The 21992-nt window shown below is 56.5% G+C and overlaps 1 long non-coding RNA gene across 1 annotated transcript; it reads right to left on the reverse strand.

The window, feature by feature from the left end:
* Window positions 1–339: 339 nt before the first annotated feature.
* LOC122468159 lies at window positions 340–3463 on the reverse strand. Its single transcript, XR_006293141.1, has 3 exons — window positions 925–3463; window positions 655–811; window positions 340–540 (listed from the first exon to the last, which is right to left on the reverse strand). It is a non-coding gene; the product is annotated as an uncharacterized LOC122468159 (long non-coding RNA).
* Window positions 3464–21992: the final 18529 nt, after the last annotated feature.

A 21992-nucleotide genomic window follows, 5' to 3' on the forward strand; every position in this document is an offset into this window, starting at 1 on the left:
GGCAGGACCAGTGAGACCGGGTGACCTGCATCCTGAGCTTGGGTCCGAGGTCCCCCTCCACCCGCCTCCGGGCCCGTGGGTCCCCGACCCGCCCAGCAGCCGAGGTGGGACCACAGTCAGAAAGGCCCAGCATTCACCAGAAAGGGATCACAGATTTTCACGGTACTTTATTAGAATATAAATCACATGCGGTCAAAGGCACAGCACAAGCGGACGGCTCGATGATCCCTGGCACATGTACCCAGTGACCACCACCCACGTCAAGACGGAGAGCATTTCCATCGCCCACGAGTTTGCTCCTCCTGAGCTCCGACCCCACGGGGAGGGTCTGCCTGCCTTGAACCCACGTCTGGTGGACCCCCGCGAATGCGTCCCTTCGGCCCGGCTGCTTTTGCTCACCGTGTTTCTGAGGTCTGTCCGTGGCTGTGTGGGGGGCAGTGGTTCCTTTGCGTTGGCGAGAGGTGTTCTGTCGTGCGAGCAGACGGCAGTTTGTTCGTCCCTGATCCTGATGAGGGACGTGCCATCGTTCCCGGCTCCCCCCTGTCAGAACAAAGCCGCGTGCAATCTTCGTGTGAACACAGGGCTTCTCTGCTCATCAGCAAATGCCTGCGAGGGCGCCGCAGGGTCACAGAAGAGCTCACACCAGCCACTCACGGAATAATTGTTCAGCGGCCATCGCACAGCCCCGCCATGAGCGTGCGGGAGTTCCAGCGGCTCTGCGGCCTCCCCGACACCAGCTGTCACCCGTCTTGTCCACTGGAGTCACGTCTCGTGAAGGGAGTCACGGCTCAAGGCTTCAGTCGGCATTTCCCTGAGGACCAACCGTGTCGAGCATCTCGTTATGTACTTATTTTTTCAAATGCCAACTAGGGTATGTCAGGGACCCAGGAACTCACAGAGGGAGGTCCCCCAAAGACAACTCACCTCCAGACTGGGAACGAGAGGTGAATTCTGCCTTTGTGGGCCTCCTTCCCTTCCCCTCCCGCTGCTTTCTGTGGGCTGGTCACCGTTGTGGCAACGGGAGGACTGGGGACGTCTTCTTTTTTACGTGGGGGCGTAACACAGAAACTTTGGTGACACGTGGCCCAAGCTGAGTCACCTTGGACTCCATGTGGCTGCTTTCCATGAGGCCTCTGGGCAGTTCCACTGACCAGATTGGCCTTGACGTCCCTCCATCCTGTAGAAACCCTGGGGCGGCTGTGGCCTCTGGGATGGTGGGGGGAGGCCCAGGGAGTGGGACCGGCCAAAGGACAGGGTCCAGGCCCAGCAACACAGCGCAGGGAAGTGCACAATATGAAAGACGGTTATTTGAGTGTCCAGCACCGATCTCCTGTCCCAGTAGCCCTTCAGAGAGTGGTCTCTCCCTGGAGAGAGAGAGGGGCGACCCCGGCAGAGGGCAGAGCCTTCCCCCCTGCACCGGGGTTACTGGAAGGCCAGGGACGTGGTAGGATTCGGGCTTGACCGCCAGTGCTCTCGTCTGAGACGCTGAACCCTGCGGGAGGGGCCCAGAGCCTGGGAAGGGTCCCTGGCAGCTGCGGTGGCCGGTCTCCCTGGCTACAGACGGCTGCCCTTTTAATGCCTCCCGCTCCGTGGCTCCCAGGGCACCTTGAGGGACGCTGGCCCTCAAAGCTGGAGCCTCAGCCTCCTGGCAGGTGGCCACGGGTCCGAATTTGGCTAACGGAGAGCAAAGGGATGGTCTGGACGCCACGCCCGGAGACCCCTCCTGCACCAGCTGCCTTCCTCTGCCCGTGGCTGCGTGTGGACGGGGGACCCGAGACCCAGAGCCACCTTCGGCCTGGGCGTCTGGGTGGCTGAGTGAAACCAGGCGGCCCCCACACCCTCCACCTGCTGGAACAGCTGTGTGGGGCCTCTCAGCAGGAAATAAATGTGCACTGTGTGAAGCTGTAGCAGTCTGGGAACTTTCCCGATCCAGCAAAGTGTGCTTTAATTAATACAGATAGCCGGAGTCAGCTTCGGCCACCGGCCACCAAAGAGTCTAACTCATAAAATATATCTGGTCACGAGGCACCTAAATCTGAAGGGCGTGCACAGCTCCTGTCTCCAGAGGATGAAATTACGGGTGACTTTTATTTTCTTACTTTGCTTTTCTACGTGTTTCTTTTCTTTTCCTTTTTCTTGCATGAGCATCTATATAAAATATAATTAGGAAAACGTCATTAAAAATAAGCAGATTTGGATTCTCTGACACAGGCTGGGAGAAGCACCAGCCTCCACACAGAAGGCCAGAAGTTCAGAGCCCCCTGGCTTGCAGCACTGGGAACCCTAGGCCCGTAGAAAATTCTCTGTGCTGCAGCGCCCAGCCAGCAGTCTTCATGGCTGTCCCTCGTGTGTCAGGACCCCCGCCCCCCCCGCCGAGTCCTGTTTGCTCCACAGAGTGCGGCCCCCACCCGAGCAGAATTCAGGGAGGCGTCTCCAGCCCTGCGGTTGCTGGCACGTCCACAAGGCCCTGGGAGCGTCCCACAGGGAGCGAAGGCAGGCCCCTAGGACACCAGCATCTACCTCTCCGTTGTCTCCTCTGCTCCTCCCAGGGCTCGTGGGCTGGCAAGGGGAGACCCTCGTGCCACGGCCTCTGCCCTACAAGGGGCCCCCGGCCACTTCTACTCTCTTTGTCTAGTTTGGATCAACAAACTGTCAGACTGATCAGATGTCATCCTTAGGATCCTCCCCACCCCGCTGAGAGTCCTCCCCACCCGGCGGAGGGTCCTCCCCAGCTGTAGGGAAAGCATGGCATCTACCTGAGCTTTGCACCTGCCCAGTGGAGTGGATGCCATCACACTCACTTCACCAGTGAGGAAACAAACAGAGGTTAAATAGCTAACCCAAGGTCACACAAAACTCCAGCCCGTCTGAAGGATCCCAACGCCCACCACGTTCTCTCCAGACGCCCACACACCTGCCCCTGTGGCCAAGGTTGGCAGTGGAGCCAAATCTTCACATGACCACCAACAGGACACGGGAAAACACGTCCAGCCCCAACCAAGGCCGGGAGGATACGGATTAGCTGCAGTTCGAACATTTTGCTCAGTTTCTACAAAAATCATAGAACTCACATGCACACCCTTCCAATTTTTGGATGAAGTTGAGACCCAAAAATGGGCCACAGTTTGCCCAGGGTCACGTAGCATCTCAGTGCAGGCAGGTTCGTGTCAGAGCCTGTGCGTCCTCAGTTCCAGACAACGACCTTTGTTTCGCAGAGCCAGCAAAATACCCTAATCACTGGCATATGCTCAGTTATTTTTTACTTTATTTTACTTTGTTTCACTTTATTTTATTGTAAATTCTAGTGTGGTTAACATACAGCATTATATTAGTTTCATCCGGTGCTTATCACAAAGTGTATGCTCAGTGATTTTAAAAATAAACTTCTTGGGGCGCCTGGGTATCTTAGTTAAGCGTTGGACCTTGGCTTAGGTCATGATCTTGGGGTTTGTGAGTTCGAGCCCGTGTCAGGCTCTGTGCTGACAGTACGAAACCTGCTGGGGATTCTCTCTCTCCCCCTCTCTCTGCCCCTCCCTGCCTCAGGCTTGCTCGCTCTCTCAAAAATAAATAAGTCTTTAAATAAAAATAAAAATGAACTTAATAACACCAGCATTCTTCACAGAGCTAGACCAAATAATCCTAAAATTTTTATGGAACCAGAAAAGACCCTGAATAGCCAAAGCGATCTTGAAAAAGTAAACCAAAGCAGGAAGCATCACAATCATGGACTTCAAGCTGTATTACAAAGCTGTAATCATCAAGACAGTATGGTACTGGTACAAGAACAGACACTCAGATCAATGGAACAGAATAGAGAACCCAGAAATGGACCCACAGACATATGGCCACCTAATCTTTGACAAAGCAGGAAAGAATATCCAATGGAATAAAGATAGTCTCCTCAGCAAATGGTGCTGGGAAAACTGGACAGCGACAGGCAGAAAAATGAACCTGGGCCACTTTCTTACACCAGACACAAAAATAAACTCAAAATGGATGAAAGACCTAAATGTAAGACTGGAAACCATCAAAATCCTCCAGGAGAAAACAGGCAAAAACCTCTTTGACCTTGCCCACAGCAACTTCTTACTCAACATGTCTCCAGAAGCAAGGGAAACAAAAGCAAAAAGGAGCTACTGGGACCTCATCAAAATAAAAAGCTTCTGCACAGTGAAGGAAAAAGTCAGCAAAACTAAAAGGCAACCAACAGAATGAGAGAAGATATTTGCAAACGACATATCAGATAAAGGGTTAGTATCCAAAATCTATAAAGAACTTATCAAAGTCAACACCGAAAAAACAAATAATCCAGTGAAGAAATGGGCAAAAGACATGAACAGACACTCCTCCAAAGAAGACATCCAGATGGCCAACTGACACATGAAAAAATGCTCCACATCACGCATCGTCAGGGAAATACAAATCAAAACCACAGTGAGATACCACCTCACACCTGTCAGAATGGCTCATATTAACAACTCAGGCAACAACAGATGTTGGCGAGGATGCGGAGAAAGAGGATTCCTTTTGCATTGTTGGTGGGAATGCAAGTTGGTGCAGCCACGCTGGAAAACAGTATGGAGGTTCCTCAAAAAACTAAAAATAGAACTTCCCTACGACCCAGCGATCGCACTACTAGTCATTTATCCAAGGGATACAGGTGTGCTGTTTCGAAGGGACACACGCACCCCCATGTTTATAGCAGCACTACTGACAATAGCCAAAGTATGGAAAGAGCCCAGATGTCCATCTAGGGATGAATGGATAAAGAAGATGTGATATATATATATATATATATATATGTGTATATATATATATATATACACACACACACATATATATATACACCATGGAGTATTACTTGGCAATCAAAAAGAATGAAATCTTGCCATTTGCAACTACACGGATGGAACTGGAGGGTATTATGCTAAGTGAAATTAGTCAGAGAAAGACAAAAATCATATGACTTCACTCATATGAGGCCTTTATGAGACAAAACAGATGAACGTAAGGGAAGGGAAACAAAAATTATATAAAAACGGAAGGGCACAAAACATAAGAGACTCATTAAATATGGAGAACAAACTGAGGGTTCCTGGAGAGGGTGTGGGGGGGGATGGGCTAAATGGGGGAGGGGCGTTAAGGAATCTACTCCTGAAATCATTGTTGCACTATATGCTAATTTGGATGTAAATTAAAAAATAAAAAATAAAATTAAGATTCAAAAAATAAAAATAAAAATGAACTTCTGGGGCACCTGGGTGGCTCAGTCAGTTAAGCGGCCAACCCTTGATGTCAACTCAGGTTATGATCTCACAGTTTGTGAGTTCGAGCTCCACATCAGGCTCTGTGCTCACAGCACAGAGCCTGCTTCAGATCCTCTGTCTCTCTCTCTCTCTCTCTCTCTCAAAAATAAATAAATGTTTTTAAAAAATGACCATATTTAAAAAATAAAATTAGACAAAAAATAAAATAAAATAAAAATGAACTTCTTTCAGCAATATAATGCGCACTCAGAAAAGACACTGTCCGTGAGTACACCGCTCAGCGGACTGTCACCAGTTCTCCCGAAGCCCAGCGCCCCGAGTCACGCCCGGCCTGGCAGCCCCACCTAACATCCAACACGCAGATTGGTGTTTCCTCCTTGTGAACACTGCATGAGCGGGGTCGTGCAAGAGGTGCTCTCTGGCTCGGTGTGAGCCTGATGAGAATTAGCAGATGTTTTCGGGGCCGTTCTAGTGCCCCACCGAGCGAGAAGGCGGCCCCCGAGCCGCCCTGCGGCCACCCTGCGGGTCATTTCCAGTTCGGGGCCAGTGTAGCCGCGGACGTGCCGGGCGGTGTTCGGGCACTTGTGTGTCGGCGCCGGTGCTGACCCCTCATGCCTCCCCGCAGGCCCGTGGAGACCCCCACTCGGTGCGATCAGGACCCCCTGCGGGGCGTGTGGGCAGCAGTGGGCACCGCCTCGCCCCTGCGGAGCCCAGCCCCACCGTCCAGATAAGCCCCTTTCTGATAAACAGAGGCCCTGCGTGCAGCCTGGGAGCGGGCTCTGTCGGCTGCCACTTACTGATAACCTGCTCGGCTCGAGGGGCCCCTAGTTCAGCGGGCCCGGGGCGGTGTCCCCCTGGCCACTGTGTCCCCGAGACCCATCACAGGGCCCGGAAGACGGAAGGTAGGACTGAATCTGGCTTTCTGAAGGACGGTGCTGTCCCGAGCCCCGTGTCTGCTCCGGCCGCTGCCGTTGGAACACACACGTGTTCTCTCCCAGCGCTGGAGGCCAGTAGTCCAGAGCGGGCCCACGGGGCGAAAGTCAAGGCGTTGGCCAGGCTGCGTTCCGCCTGGAGGCTCCAGGGGGAACCCCTTTCCTTGCCTTTCCCAGCTTCCCCGGAATCCACTCGGGTCCCTCGGCGCATGGCCTCTCCTCCATCGGTGGTGTGACGGCTTCCGCTCTCTCTCTGACTTTTGTCCCTTGTCACATCTCCCCTCACTCGGACCCTCCTGCCTCCCTCCTATAAGGACCCTTGGGACCACATGGGACCACCCGGATAATCCGGGATGATCTTGAAATCCTTAACTTGACCAAATTGGCCAAGTCCCTTTTGACGGGGGAGTTAACGTATTCACAGGTTGGGTCAGGACATGGACATTTGGGGGGCCATAATTCTGCCCCAAACCCTTAGCCTGCAATCACACCCTCAAACGCGGGAACTAGGGGTTAGTCCACACCCACCCTCCTGTCCCTGCCCGCATGCCCCCCCCTTCTCCAGGAAGCCACCCCTCGCCTGCCTCCACCCCTGAGCCGCACACGTGGATGATGGCTCTGACAGGTGGCCCTTTGGGGCTCAAAGTAGGGCTCTGGCATGTGCTGCCCGTGTGACCTCAGCAGCTTAATGTCTGTGTGTCTTAGTGTCCTCATCCATAACATAACGATAATCATGGCAGTTTTAGAAGGTTACACGAGGGTTAAATTGGAGAATGTGCGTAACATGCTTTAGCATAGAGCCTGGAAAACAGCAGCTTGATTTACACATTGGTCCTTTCTCCTCTGTTCCTGACGTCCAAGCCTCCCTTCCCAGCTGGGCCGGAACCCCATAGAAGCAGACCAGTGTGCCTCATCCCTGCACTGCGTGTGGTCGGGCCTCAGGGCCACCAGGAAGAGCAGGCCCCAGACGAGCAGAGGGGGCAGGGAGGAAGTCTCCATGGAAGATGCCAGGAAAGTTCGGAGAATACAGGGGCATCCGGGAAGGCTTCCCAGAGGAGGTGAGTGTGGGAAGCCTGGGGTGAAGGAGACAGGCTCTCTCCCTGGGCTCTCCCCACTTTCTGCAACTTTACCTCACCTCTTCAGGCCCCCACGGCCCTGTGGAGCGAATGTTCTTTCCAAACCGTGGCAGAACCCGAGAGGACTCAATTCCGAATGCTGAGACGGTCCCAGGGGTGATGGGGCTCCTCGGTAATGCAGGTCCTCAGAAAGGGCTGCCTGAAGGTGGCTCCAGAGGCCCCAGCAGGCTAGGATGAGGGCTGTCTCCCCCTGGGGCTCCACTCGGCCGTGTTGAGGGCTGGGGGTTCAAGGTCTGTGTCAGTCCCGCCCCAGGACAGCCTCCGTAAAGAGTGAAGTTCTTGAAGTCCGACCAGTCTACTGAGGCAATCAGATTCTCAGTTGGAAAAAGGAAAAAAAGGTTTTTAGACGCCTGGGCAGCATTCATTCCACTGTGACTGTGCCCTGTGCTGAGTTCCACAGGCGCCTGGAGCTCGAGAAGGGAAGACCCATCCCCTGGGTCCGTGGGCCTCCTCTGAGTCCCCACCCACCGTTCGCGGAGCCCTGGGTGCCAGCTGAGGTGCGTCTGGAAGTCACTGGAATCAGAGGGCTGAAAAGCAGCAGGCGAAGCGGGGAAGGGAAGTGACAAAGGCAAGGGAGGAGTGGGTTTGGTTTTGCAGAACAACGGCTCCAGGCCGGGGCCAGGCCCCCGGTGTGAGCACGAGCTAAGGGCCGGCACAACAGCCCCCCGGGTGGACGTTACCTTTAGCTCATTACAACCTGAAGTGTCCCTGCTGTGGGTGGAGTTTTCTACCATCTTTCGGACCTACAGGGTACACACCGTGTGCATGCACACCGACGTGTGTCCACAGTCGACCTGCTTACTCAAGCTCCCTGCCCCTGCCCCCAGCCCCCCGGTGAGAGCTTCCTGCACTGACCCCACGGGGAGCCGGTGCTTTGAGAGCGGTCTCCCTGTCTCCTCACTTGGAACAAGTAACACAAAGTTCTTTGCTTGCAACACACCCTCGGGTTGTGTATCCCTGGGGGATAAAGCCCTTGAGTTCAGTCACATCCGCTCTGCACACCCCGGCCTGGTTTGGACACCTGGGTCTGTTCGGCCGGCTGTGACGCTGGCATGTCTCATCCTCCCAAAGTGTCCCCATCCGTACGATGATGGGGCCGTCCTGACACACACCAGCCTTGGATATGGATGCTCTGGGCACGAGGGGCCCCAGTGTAACCCTGCTCCCCTCTCCTGTTTTAGGAGGCCAGGCTGCTGGCACTCACATCTGAGTGTGAGCGTACCTGGGCGTGTCATTTGGTCCCAGCTAGTGCCACCCGGACATCAAGGAGCAGGCCTGGAATAGGAAAGGGTCAGCTAGAACCTGAGAGGACCCCAGCCTGACTCTGCTAAAGACACTCCTCTGTTTCACCCCACTGCCTGGTCTTAGAGGTTTGCCATTAAGTAGGACACAGGGTTTGGGCAGAGAGCAAACTCCACGCCTGGATGTTCAGCCCCCGTGGTGACCGGTGCTGGCCTACCGCTGCCTCAGCCCTGGCTCCTGGCTGTCTGGGCCACTCACCAGGACTCTGAGGCCTCGGCGGGGGCGCCCATGCTCCCCGTTCCCGGCCATCCCCTGGAGAGGCCACAGACACAACCGACCCAGGCAAAAGCCACAGGGTCCCCAGGCCCGGCCCCCCGGCTCCCTGATGTTGGGGGGGTCTGTTCCAGAGGGCTCTGTGCTAGGCTGGGGATGGGACCTGTGTGCCTCCTCCCCCAATATACTCCTTGTCTCTGCCCGTTCCCTCGAGTTGGCCAGGTTACTTCCTCTCTCTGGGCCTCAGCTTCCTCAGTTGTAAAATTAGAGGCACGGGCACTTGGGTGGCTCAGTCGGTTAAGCGTCGGACTCTTGACTTCCGCTCAGGTCATGATCTGAAGGACTGTGAGTTCAAGCCCCACGTTGGGCTCTGTGCTGTCAGTGTAGAGCCTACTTGGGATTCTCTCTCTCTCCTTCTCTCTCTCTCTCTCTCTCTGCCCCGCCCCTGCTCACTCTTGTTCTCTCTCAAAATAAATAAAAACAAACTTAAAAAAATAAAAATAAAAAAAGAAAGCTTCCCCAGCTCCCAGTGCCTTCTGCATGTTTAACTCAGTGTAACCCATGAGATAGGAGTTCCTATGACTCCATAAGTCAGTGTAACCCATGGCTCCATTTTTCAGATGAGAGAATTGAAGCACAGACAGATTAAGCAAGTATCCAAGGTCACACAGCTTATGAGCAGCTATCTCATCCCAGGTTCTCTAGGAAACAGACCCCAAGGCAAAGCTTCTGCTGTAAGACTTTGTTAGTTCTGTATTCCCAGGGCACAGCTGGGGGGTGGGGTGGGGAATGAGGCACGAAAGCGAATACAAGGCAGCGAGCCGCCCACCGTTGCACAAGAAAACAGCTCTTTGTCACATCCCGTGTGACATCCAGACAGGCCCTGTGCTCTGCACTTGGAACCTTTCTGCTGAGAGGCCCCGGGCGGGAACACACCGCCGGCTCCTTCCAGGGTCCTATGTGTCCACACGAGGGAGCTGGTGCAGAGCCAGAGCCGAGGCGTCAGGGACAGACAGAACCGGCTGGGGAGGCGTGAGGCCCAGGCTGCCCCCCTCAGCCTGCCTCGTGCCCTGTCAGCCCTGCCCTGGAGTGCAACATTTTGTTGTCCTTTCATCGCCGGCTGGCTTCAGTTGGAGCTTCTGCCTCTTGCAACCAAGGGTCCCCCTTTTATAGATGAAGAAACAGACTCGGGTGGGGCTGGCTCGTCCTGGGTCGTGTAGCCAATCCCACACCGGTGTCCGGCCTCTGCCCTGGGCCGCCCGGCCCCGGAGGACACAGGCTGTGCGGCCCTCCGTCTGGGCCTTGCCAGTGAGGGAAGGAGGTGTCTCCTCCTGCACAGAGGCCGTGCGGGCCTCTGGCTTCACCCGCTTCCTTCCCATCCGTCCCAACTTCCTTCCTCAAAGGGCTTGCTCTTGGCAGCCCTGTGCCCCTGGTCGGAACCCCAACACACCTCGCTCTTGCCTCCCTGCTTCAGGAAAGCTCCGCCCTGGGGGTGAGTCCTGAGAGCCTGAGGCCCTGGGAGAGGAGTCGCAACCTCGGGAGCCCTGGGTTCTGTCCAGAGCTGGAGGAAAGCCCGCTCTGAGCCCGGGACCCCACCTGTCCCGTGCGGAGAGGGACCCCTGGGACACTGACGCAGCCCTGGCCACAGAGCCCTCAGGTGCACAGGGCCCTGACGCTGGGCTTCGGGACGCTGGGCTGTCCAGGGCACAGCAGGGCGGCTGACGGAACATCCCGCCGGGGTGGACGTGTTCTTGGAAAATGGGCGGTGGGAGCCGCTGGGCCCCGGGGCTCTAGTTCTCCTGACTTGCTGACGCTTTGCTTGGACTTGGGCCCAGAGCCTTCCACCCAGGGATCAGCATTTGGAAATTAAAAACAGAAAACAAAAACCATGCCCTAGTAATACACAGGCCTGGTAACAGAAAAGTAGCCCAGGGGAGCGGGAGCGGATGCCGACCGAGCCCTGGAGGCCTGCGTGGGTTTCATTTCTCTATTTTTAACCATTTCTGTTCGCAACACCTCTTTCTTGATAAAGTTCCACAGGTTTATCTCTCGAGGTCTTGGTTTTTCAGCAGTAAACTACACACGGTGACTTAGCTCATAACACTTAGCTCCCTCCAGCCTCCTGGCAGTGCTCGGTCCCTGTGTTCTGAGTTTTGGCTCCATCATCTGCTTCCGCGCCTTTAAAAACACGCTTATTATGCCTCCACCTTGCGGTCCAGCCACGTGCGCGGAACCCGAAAGTCCCCAGTGTAACATGGGGGTCCCAAGCACCCCACTCCCACTTACCCACTGGAATCTTCCCGGCAGGCATTCCTTGATGTTGGCGTTGTTAACATGAAAGACAATTACAATCCTCATTGAAAATGGAACCAATTTCCCCAGCCTTTTCCGTAGCAGATCCCAAAAGTGTCCCATGATCAGATATTACAGATGGATACAAACATGTTTTGCAAGTCTTATATTAATTTTAACATGCACTGGGAAACGTGTGTGTCAAGGTGAGTCCTTGGCTTTCCGACTTCACGGATCTTCACTGGCTTACGATGAAACCAGAGGCAATTTCTAAATTTTGAAAGTGGGTCGGGGTAAGCGAGAGTATTTAAGGCTGCCAGATGCCAGAGGTGTGCACGCTGTGACAGTGCTCTGGGATGGCCTGGGAAACTGGCCTTCATCGTCCAGACAGCTTACCCCACAGACGGGCGGCACCCCTGGAGCCCCCGCGGAGGATCAGGGACTAGCTGTTCTCTACAATGTTGCCAATTCATACTTGCCCCAGGTTTACCTCTGCAAGTTGTTTCTTGGTGTTCCAAATCACCTTTTGTTTTGTTTCCTGTAATCATCAAACAGCACGCCTTCAGGCTGAGTCATCGCGTCTGCCCCTTTCTAGGGGGAGACACCCAGGAGCTATCTCCAAAAGGAGCTCTTTATTATGCCCCGTGGCCAGGGGCCACAGCTCTCCACATTTACACTCATGGGGCACAGGTCACTCGTTTGCCAAAGATTTACTGAGCACCTGTTGTCTGCCAGGCACCGTTTGTGAGTACCGAGGTAGACAGGGAAAAAAGAAATCTCTGCCTTCTGGGAATGTGCATCCTAGTGGACAGGTAAATGATAAAAACCACAGTATTTAGGTGATGGTAGGAGCACAGAGGGGGTGGGGAGCGCTGGGTGGGCCTGCCTTTCCAGCTTGAGCGGTTGGGGAAGGCCTCCTGGGAGGGTGACACCAGAGCAAGGCTGAGGGAGGTGAAACAGCCCGCCGGTGTATGGGACGGAGTGTTCCCGGCCAAGGGAACGCCGTGCACAGGCCCTAGGGCAGCGGGAACAGCCAGGAGGCCCGTGTGGCTGGTGGGGCAGAGCACTTGTAGGAGGTGGTGGCAGGTGGTGGGGGCCACATCACAGCGGGCCTGCTGGCCCAGGGTAAAGACCGTGATTTTATTCTGACAAGGGAGGTGTGGCGGTGGGTCTGGCAGAGGAGCAACGCGCCCTCAGACTTCAGCCATAACGGGGCCTGCGCGGGGCGGAGACCCCTCTGTGCTCAGGAAGGCTCACTCAGGTGCACTCGTCCACCTCTGCTGAGGGAGGGTCTCCACCGCCCCCCCCTCCACGCAGTGCCCCAGGGTCCCTTCCAGGACTCCTCCCTCTCGCAACCCTGACCCACCCCAACCCCGCCCCTTCCTCCCCCCCTCCCCCCCGCCCCGCATTCGCCCCGCATTCCCGAAGCCCCACTTCCATTCCCTCCATTCCCGAAACCCCCACCCCAGCAGCACTGACACCCCCATCCCCTTGGCCCCGCCCCCTCCCCTCCCCTCCCCTTCCCCAAGCCCCGGCTGCCTCTAATCTCTGGGGAGGAGGAGGGGCTCTGTGTGCCCCTTCGCACCTCCTGTTCCAGGTCAGCAGCATCTGGGAACCTTTGCCACTGGGGCGGGGGCGGGGCGGGGACATCGTCCCCCTCGGGGAACTAAGGACGCAGAGACCAGGCTATTGGCACAACGGGCTCCGTGCTGGGCCCCTTCCCAAACTTGTGGTTCTCTCCTCACCCACGACTCTCACAGAGTGGAGTCGCCATTACGAGCCCACCCACCGCGGCAGGGCTGGGGGGTGCGGTCCCTTCCCGAGGTTGCCCAGCCCCTGAACCGAAGATCACAAGCTGAAGCCCGATCTGTGTAAAGCTTGGGGCTCACTGTCCGGTAGTCTCGGGGTCTACTAAGGGCTGGGAGTCCTCTCCCTAGAAAGCTGCAGACAAATGCGGACACACACACGTGGCCTGTGACCTCAGGGACTTCCCTCCCACACTGCAACAGAGAATACCCACCCCATCAGCAGCCCCGTCTTCCCGCACTGGGCCCGCAGCATCCTGGAGACCCCGTCCTGCAAGCCCTCCCCACCCCACCCTGCGCCCCAGGTGCCCGTTGGCGAGGCGGGCCCTCCAGCTGGTGCCGGATGCACAGCTTCCCTGGCCACAAACTCACATTTCTCTCTCTGTAACTTGGTGAAAATGTTTTAAAACCTTTGCCCCAGTTCCTCCTAGTGGCGGAATGTCCAATGTGTCCATGTCACGAAAACTGTTGTTTTTAACTGCAAGTCAAACCCCAGCAGCTCTGCTTGCGAGAACTTGTCCTGGGGCTCAGTGCAGACGCCGTTCGTCCGAAAAGAGCCCTCCAGAAAGTATTGTCAAGTGCAGGAAGCAAGGTGCCGGTGTGCACGCCGTGTGCTCCACCTTGTCCGCGTCCAGAACACCTGCACCCTGATGCAAGAGACAGAGGGGAAGGGGAGAGGGGCGGGGAAGGGGGGTACTGTTCACCGCGAGCCCTCTGCACCTTTCATTGAGGTGAGGGTCCCATAAAGTGAACCATTTTGAACTGCACAATCCAGCGGCGTTTAGTGCATTCACAATGTTGTGCAACCACTGCCTCTATCTACTTCCAGAACATTCCACCACCCCTAAAGGAAACCCTGTCCCCACTCGACAATCTGCCCCCTTCGTATGTTTTACGTGTCCCACTACATCAGGCAAGTAAGATACAGCCGCTCAAAGGGCACTTGGAGACTTTCGTGAGGGGTGGGTCAGAGAGGTGAGGGCAGGTGATGGGACCCCAGGGGACAGGGGGCAGCAGAGAGCCAGACTTGGCCTGTGGCCACGGATCAGGGCAGGGCAGCCCTACCCTGGGCTGCTGGGGGCCACGTACAGGAGCCAGCCCCCAGCCACTCTCTCCACCCTGTGTCCCCCTGGTGTCAGCCTAACTCAACCCCAGTGACATGCACACAGCTCAGGGACTCTGAGGGGCAGAGCAGAATAACCAGCATACCATCACCGCTGCCCTTCCCAGTGGGACAGGCTGACTGTCCATTCAGCTAAACCAGCCTGGGCTGCTCCCCACCCCTCCCTTCAGCACCGAGCCCGGCACCGATCCCCTGCATGGCATGTGCCTGTGGTCCTGACACCCCGTGGGGCACCAGCAGCGTCTCTTGCCAGCCCCCAACTCTGCCCCCTCCCCAGTCGGGCCCCTGGTCCACTGCCTGCTCTGAGGAGAGGGCTGCCCAGGCCCCTCCCCGCACCCCTTCCTAGGACCCCTAAGGACCTGAGGGAGGAGGAGGGGGACACACCTGCCAGGCCTGCTCACACGGGCTTCCAAACCCTTCCAGGCCTTCGTCTTAGCCAAGGATTCGACAGCTTTCTTCTCTGACCCCGTTGCCCCTTGGCTGGGGGCTCCCAGGTCACACCAGGCCCAGTCTTGCTGGCACACCCACCCAGGAACGCAGGCCCCCGTCACCTTCCGTGTCCAGGCGGCCGGTCTCAGGCCTTCACCCAAGGTCACAGGGGAGGGGGTGTGGGGGAAGATTCAGGCCTCCTGTCCTGCATACCTTCAGCAGCACTGGAGGCAGCCCCCCAAGGCCTGAGGCTGAGACCCCAATGTCCCTGGAGACAGCCAGACCGCTTCTCAACTGCACTCAGCCACCGGCCACCACCAGTGCAGATGGCATTCCCGGGGGCCCAGCTGAACCCTCTGACCCCTCTGGGGACACCTCACAGGAACCTCCACCAACACCTCCTGTATATAGTTACCGCTGGGTTGAATCAGTCCCCAGAACTCACGCCCACCGGAGCCTCGGAATGTGACCTTACTTGGAGGCGGGGTCTCTGCCGATGTGGTTAATTAAGATGACACCGTCTGGGATTAGGTGGCCCCTGGCCTAATGACTGCTGTCCTTGTAAAAGGAGACAAGGAGGGACATGGGCACAAGGAAGGAAGCCAGTCACAGCAGGGATGGGGGTGGGACACGCACGAGCCAGGCCATCGAGGGCAGCTGGCCACCTGTTCCGTGTAAAATCTCGGTGTGGCTTGTGCATTCCTGCCCAGAGCTGCGCGTGCACACCCACGGGGGGCTTAGTTGGCTTGTGCTCTGTATGTGACCTCAGGGTCAGAACGGGCCCTTCTGTTCCTGACATCAAGAGGGAATAATGTGCCTGAGTTCCTCCTTGAGCTGGACGGGGATGCGCCCCTGGGATGGTCGGAGTACACAGGTTCCAGGAGGAGTACACAGGTTCCAGGCTGCTAAGATTGCGATGTGATAAGAGAGACAAAGAAACAGAAAACCAGCTGGCTGGGGTCTGCACTTAGACAAACTCCGTGACTAACCACAGATCACACACAGGCGGTGCGTATGTTGACCTGGCAGGAATAGTCAGAAGCCTCACCCGAGGGGAGGACGCTTTGCCCAGGACCCTCAGTCAGGACCCCAACAGGACCGTTCACCGCAGGGCTCCCCCAGCCGGGAGGTTGAATGTTCTGAGTACCTGACCTGACGTACGGACCCTTCTCTGTTCTCTGAACTCTCTCCCTCTTTACGTTTATTCTAATTCTTTACTTCCTTATATTCCCTTCCCCGATAATTAATAAAGTCTTCCTCCACGAAACCCAAAGCGTGGCTATCTTGAATTACTGTCATTCAGAACAGCCCCCCCCCTCCCCCCAGCAGCTGGAAGAGGAGAAAGACGCTCGCCTAGAGCCCGGGAGGGAGCCCGGGGTGCTCGTGCCCAGACCGCACACTTCTGGTTTCCAGACTGTGAGGCAATAAACCTCTGTGTGTTGAGCCCCCATTCTGTGGTGCTCTGTCCCGGCCGCCTTCAGAGAGCAATACACAGTCAAAGTGCGGAGGGGTGGGGGTGGGGGGGTCTGGCATTCGGACAAAGCCCTCTATCCTCGCTGACCCACGTGCGTCTATTCATGGCTGCCTGCACACCCCCGTTGACACCCTTCTGCGCTTTAACTGAGGGGGCAGCGTTCCTGCTGTGTCTGCAGGCAGAGGGTGAGGTCGCAGGGCGTGGGTGCTTGGGATGGCCTCGCGGGTGGGCCCGGTGCACTCAGGTGCTGAGCTCTTGTGCTCTGGTGTGGCCCATACGGCCAGGGAGGATGTTCTCTCCCCTAATCTCCAGTGAAACATAAACCTCCAAGAAAAGGAAAGTTTTCTCCCGAGCAACGTCACCACTGAGGAGCAGTTTGAGCTTCTAAAAAGAGAGAGGAAAGGGCCTGGTTGGGCCGCTGCACGCGCCTCCCGCCCGGGCCCGCCCCCACTGCCCACTCAAGGCCAGCCCTCGCCCAGGGGGACACCGGGCTCCCACGCAGGTGCCCGCAGCTGATGCCACGCAGCTCTGAAGCCGGACGCGGCTGCCCCCAAGGACCCCAGCATGCCGGACAGCGGAGACGCCCCACAGGCGGGCCGGGCCCCCCGGGAAAGCTCAGCAGGCCTGTGTCTGGGGTCGGGGCTCTGCCGCATGGACCTGGGCAAGCGGCTCTGCTCTCCGAGCCTCAGTTTCCTCATCTGGGAAATGGAGGGAAGGGCCTGGTTGACGTCTAGAAGGAGCACCGGGCTTGGACGTGAGTCGTTGGAGCTGCTATTGTGTCCGCTCCCCTGTGTGGCCAACGGGGGCTCAACCGAAAAGTGAGTTGCCCCCCCAGGGGCTTGGAAGAGAGGCTGCTGTTGGATGGGGGGAGGGTCACTCGGTCCACAAGAACACAGGGGCCCTCTGGCCCGTGGAGTTGATAATGGACAAGGAAGGGAGAGCCAGAGGGCTCAGCAGTCGCTGGCTGTGTGGCCTTGGCAGGGCCCTGCCCCTCTCTGGGCCGCAGCTTCCCCAAAGTCCTTCCACGGTGCATGAGTCAGAAGAAGCAGGTTCAATCAGTCAGACACGGTGTCTGCTCTGGCCCAGGCTCTGACCATCCACGGAGCAGGGGCTCCTGTGAAGAGGGGACCCGGCCCGGGGGCAGGGGAACGGCAGACACCCCCCAGAGTCCAGACATCCGTGCTCTGTGCCCAGAAGGGGTGCTGGCCAAGGGGGAGGGAGAGATGCTTCTAGCCGGGGGCACTGGCTCCGGGTCACGTGTGACCAAGAGGGCAGGACACTGGGAAAGGAGAGGCCAGACCTGCAGGCAGAGGGACGACATGGCACTGGGCAGCCTGTGACAGGAGTCTGGGGATTCCGGGATGGGGGAGGTCCAGGGCCTGGAGGGCAAACCGGAAGAAGGCCAGGGTAATCGCCAGCTCTGAGGCCACGGAGGCCACTGTTCCGATGCGGAGGGGGCGTGAGGGGGGGAGGAATGAACGCCAACGGGCCTCAGGCACAGAGGCCCCTCCAAGGGCCGCGAGCTGGGTCTCCAGAAGCAGGGGCTCCTTGCCTGCAGGGCCTCGAGGGCATGGGGTCCAGCCCCTCCCTGGACATGGGCCACACAGGGAGGGTCACTAGACCCCTTGAGGAAAGCCGGCCAGGACTCCCTCACCCAGGGGCAGTTTCTGGACTGCTCTGGACACCGGTGGCCCTGCCACGTCCACTCCTTCCTGGGGGCAAAGCACTCACAGGCCCCAAAACCTCAGCCCTTGGTCAGAAGAAACTATCTCTGCAGTTTCTTGAGGGTTCCCTGTCCCCGTGAGTAAAGGGTCAAGATGGGGGTCAGGACCCTAGGGTATTTTGAGGTGACGAGGGTGGCAGAGGGGTCCTGTGCCTGGCTCAGGCCTGGCCGCTCTGGAGGGGCTGAGCACCAGGGCCCGCACAGGCTGAGCCCTCTTTGCAGACACCGCGAAAGGGAGGCCGTCAAATGGGGCAGAGTGCCCATCGGGGAAAAGGGGGCTGGAGACCCAGAGCTGGAGGGCCAGCCCCTCTGCTCTCCCGCTTGGGGGCTTTGGGTCAGCTACTGATCTTCTCTGAGCCTCACCATCACCCTCTGTGCAAGGGACGACGGGACACTGACTCCCACTGACCTTGCAGGAGACGATTCGCTGTTAGCTGGGGTGGATGGCACCCGCTTTCAGAAGCAGGCCAGCCTCCTGGGCATGGTAAGCATCCTGGCAAGGCCGGGAACTCTCCGAGCAGCCGTGGGCCGTGCTGGGCTCGTGCCTGGGGTTCCCATCCAGCTCTGCTCTGGACCTACTCTGACCCCGGGCAAGATGGCCTCCCTGAGCCTCAGTTTCCCCATCTGTCAACTGGGGAAGACATTCCTGCTCTGTCAGCCTCGTGCAGCTGAGAGGAGAGAACTCTGTTCTAAAGTCAAAAGTGGCTACGGCTGCTGCAAAACTCGTCTCTGATCTCTGCCCTGCAGGCCCAGCACCCAAGGCCTCCACCAAGGCCTGCCCGTTTTCTGTCTTGGCTTGTGGCCACCGCCCTGAAGATGGTGGGCCTACAGCCAGAGACAGACATATCTTCCCAGGGTTGCAGAGGGGAGGCTGGAGGTCGAGGGGGAGGCAGGAACTGGGACACAGAGGAAGTCTGCCCAGCGGCCTGACCCCCGTGGAGCTGAGCGGCATGGGCAGTGTCTGGAGGGAAGGAGCCAGGCCAGGGCCAGAGAGGTGGGACCCGCGGAGCTGCAGCCGGGGCTGGCCTGTGCCCTTCGAGGCTGTGGCGGCGGGCCATGGCATCCATCAGGGGCACCGCTGCGTATGTCCAGAGCCCCTGTTCGATTCTCCCCCAGCTTGGAGGAGGTCTTCACAGGAACCAGAGAGAGGGGTGCTTCCTTCTAGGTTTGGAAGGTTGTGGATTCCCTGGGTGGCAGGCAAGGGCACCATAAGAACTGAAGGTGTGGGTGTGGAGGGGTTACAGGTGCCATCAGACCGGTCAGGCAGGGACCAGGCTAACTTCTAGGTCTGGACAGGCCGGTGTGGCCAGACTGGGGGCGGCCAGGGCCAGAGGAAGAAACAAGGAGCCCCTGGGGGCATAGGAGCAGCAGCGGCAGAGGAGAGCCTAGTTTTCGGGGAGATGAAGCCGGAAGGGGGGCCTAGAGGCAGGAGACTGGAGCCTGGAGGGTGGAGTCTGGCCCAGGGAAGGGTGGTGAAGGGACCACACTTCCCCTGGGCTCCCAGCTGCCTCTCCCAGCACCGCCCACCCAAAGACCGGGTGCAGAGAGGAGGCCCCTTGGGGCCAGGGACGTGGAGCAAGTTCAGCAGCAGCTGGGAGCCCAGGGGGAAGCTGCTCCCTCAGCTTTCCCAGGGCGACAAGGGGTAAGCTCCCCATCTCGGGGGTATGCAAGCCTGGGAGGAGCAAGCGGTCAGAATGTCAATGCTCTGGCAAGAAAATGGAATGTCCAGTGCCTTCTGGTTCTTGCCAGCCTCCTCCCCACTTCCCCATCGTATGAAACCCAGCTGTGGCAGTTCGTTTTTTATACTTGGGTATCTTTATTGTCTTTCTCTGTTTTCATAAATATACACCCGTTTATTCAGAATTATTTATTGTTGAATCTGCCCAGCACTGCGCTAAGCACTGGAAAATATCATGGAAAACAAGGCAAGCTTCTGACCTAAGGAGTCCGCATACTTTCAGGGAAGACCGACAGTGAACATTAAGTGTATGGTAACCTATTAAATCGTGGTGTGACCGGTGCCACGAAGGAATTAAGAAAAAGAAGGGTGGAGTGTGATCAATGCCACCAAATTGCAACTTTCTTTAGGGGCACCTGGGTGGCTCAGTCGGTGAAGCCTCCAACTTCAGCTCAGGTCACGATCTCACGGCTCGTGGGTTTGAGCCCTGCGTCGGGCTCTGCGCTGACAGCTGGGAGCCTGGAGCCTGCTTCGGATTCTGTGTCTCCCTCTCTCTCTCTCTGCCCCTCCCCTGCTCACACTCTGTCTTTCTCAAAAATAAATATAAACATTAAATTAAAAAAATAAATAAAAATCAATCAATCAATCAATAAAGATTTTTAAAAAATGTTTTTTTTTAATCTTTAGAATGTCGGTAAATTTTTTTTTTTTAAATAATGGACAGAATGTAACAGATGTCCCACCCTAGTCTTGGGGATTGAGGAAGGCTTCTTTAGGGGAAGCAACATTTAAGCTGAGACCTAATAGATGAGTAGGTGATTAGGGGAAGAGCTTTCTAGGAAAAGGGCACAACACGTGCAAAGGCCCTGGGGTAGGAAGGAACTCATAATGTTTGAGACTCTGAAAGGCCAGTGGGCACAGGGCAGAGAACTTGGGAGTATAAGTGCCAGAGGAAGGCAAGGTGCCAGTGTCAGGAGTGCCCAGACAAAGGGCAGGGCACATCTCGGATGTCACAGTCCCTGGTCCCAGACATCCAAATACAGATCAGGACGCCTTCAGGATGCAGGTCAGCCCAGGCCATCCCTGGTTCCTTGCAGGGGATGCCCAGTTGTTGCCTGGGGACCATACAGCCTAAGCTGGCCTGGAGTCAGGACGCTGGGCCCAAAGCTGACTCACTCTGTCCCCAGGCAAGCCCCTGAATGACACTCTCAGGCCAGTGGGGTTTTTTAGGTCACTAACCCACTCTGTCACAACATTCACATATGATCGACCTACCCTCGGCTTGAATACCTACAGGGATGAGGAACTCACTACTTACCTCTTTGTCTCTGCAAAGACATGGCTTCGTCTAGGGAGAGAGTGCTGGGAGAAAGCTCCACGTCACCCTGGGTCCTGGCTCTAGTCCCTCCTCCCAGCAGCACCGGCTCCTTGCAGGGGCACTTGTGAGGGACACCTAAGATCTGGGAAGGTGCTTCGGAAGCAAGGTCGTGACCACGTGAAGGACATGTAGGACCTGGCTTGGACCCTAGCCGCAGGAAGCATACGACTAGATTCTCGCAGAATCTAATAGTTGTGTGTTTTGTTTTGTATCAATGGAAACACATTTTTCATACAGTGCAATGTACAAAGATGAGTGGAATGTGATGACTTTTGACAAAAAGCATGCACTTCTGTAATCGACAACGCTGTAGAAATACAGACGTTTCATCAGCCCGGAACCTTCTTTGCTCCCTTAGAGGCAACCCTTGCCCCCTCTTGTGTAAGCAGACTGTTTTGACAGACACTGTTGTGGCTGTTCCTGAACACCTTGTAATGGGGATCGCACAGCGATACCTGGTAACATCTGGCTTCCTTCACTCGTTACGTCCGTGTTAAGTGTTTTAGCAGCTCCTCCCCGTGTGCTGTTGATGGATGCTGCTGTGCGGCTGGCCCACAATCCCATTATCCGGTCTTCTGTTGAGGGCCTTTGGGTCGCTTCCAGTTTGGGGACTTGATGAATATTCTTGTGTGAAGTTTTTTGCATACGTGCATATTTCACTTTCTTGGATAAATCCCTGGGGTTACCATTGCTGGATCAATGCGTTTGAAGAAGTCACCAGAAGTTTTCCCACATGGTTGTACTGTCCTCACTAGCATTTTGGGGAGCCCCGCATCCTCATCAGTGCTGGTATTGTTGTTCTTTTTAACTTTAGCCATTCCGGTGGGTGAATGGTGGGATCTCATGGTGGTTTCAATTTTAATTTCCCTGATAACGATGTTGACTGTATTTTCAGGTGCTTACTGGCCATTTCTTATATTCTTTTGTGAAGTGTCTATTCAAGCCTTTAGCCCATTTTGTAACTGGGTTCTTAGTCGTTTTGTTATTGTTTGTAGAGATTCCTCATACATTCTGGACATCTGTCCCCCATTAAATATATGTATTGCAGGGGCACCTGGGTGGCTCAGTCAGTTGAGCGTCCAACTTTGGCTCAGGTCATAATCTCCTGGTCTGTGGGTTCGAGCCCCGCATCAGGCTCTGTGCTGACAGCTCAGAGCCTGGAGCCTGCTTCGGATTCTGTGTCTCCCTCCCTCTCTCTCTCTCTCTCTCTCTCTGCCCCTCCCCCACTCATGCTCTGTCT

Source organism: Prionailurus bengalensis, chromosome B3 (assembly GCF_016509475.1).
Source record: "Prionailurus bengalensis isolate Pbe53 chromosome B3, Fcat_Pben_1.1_paternal_pri, whole genome shotgun sequence".
Lineage (NCBI taxonomy): Eukaryota > Metazoa > Chordata > Mammalia > Carnivora > Felidae > Prionailurus > Prionailurus bengalensis.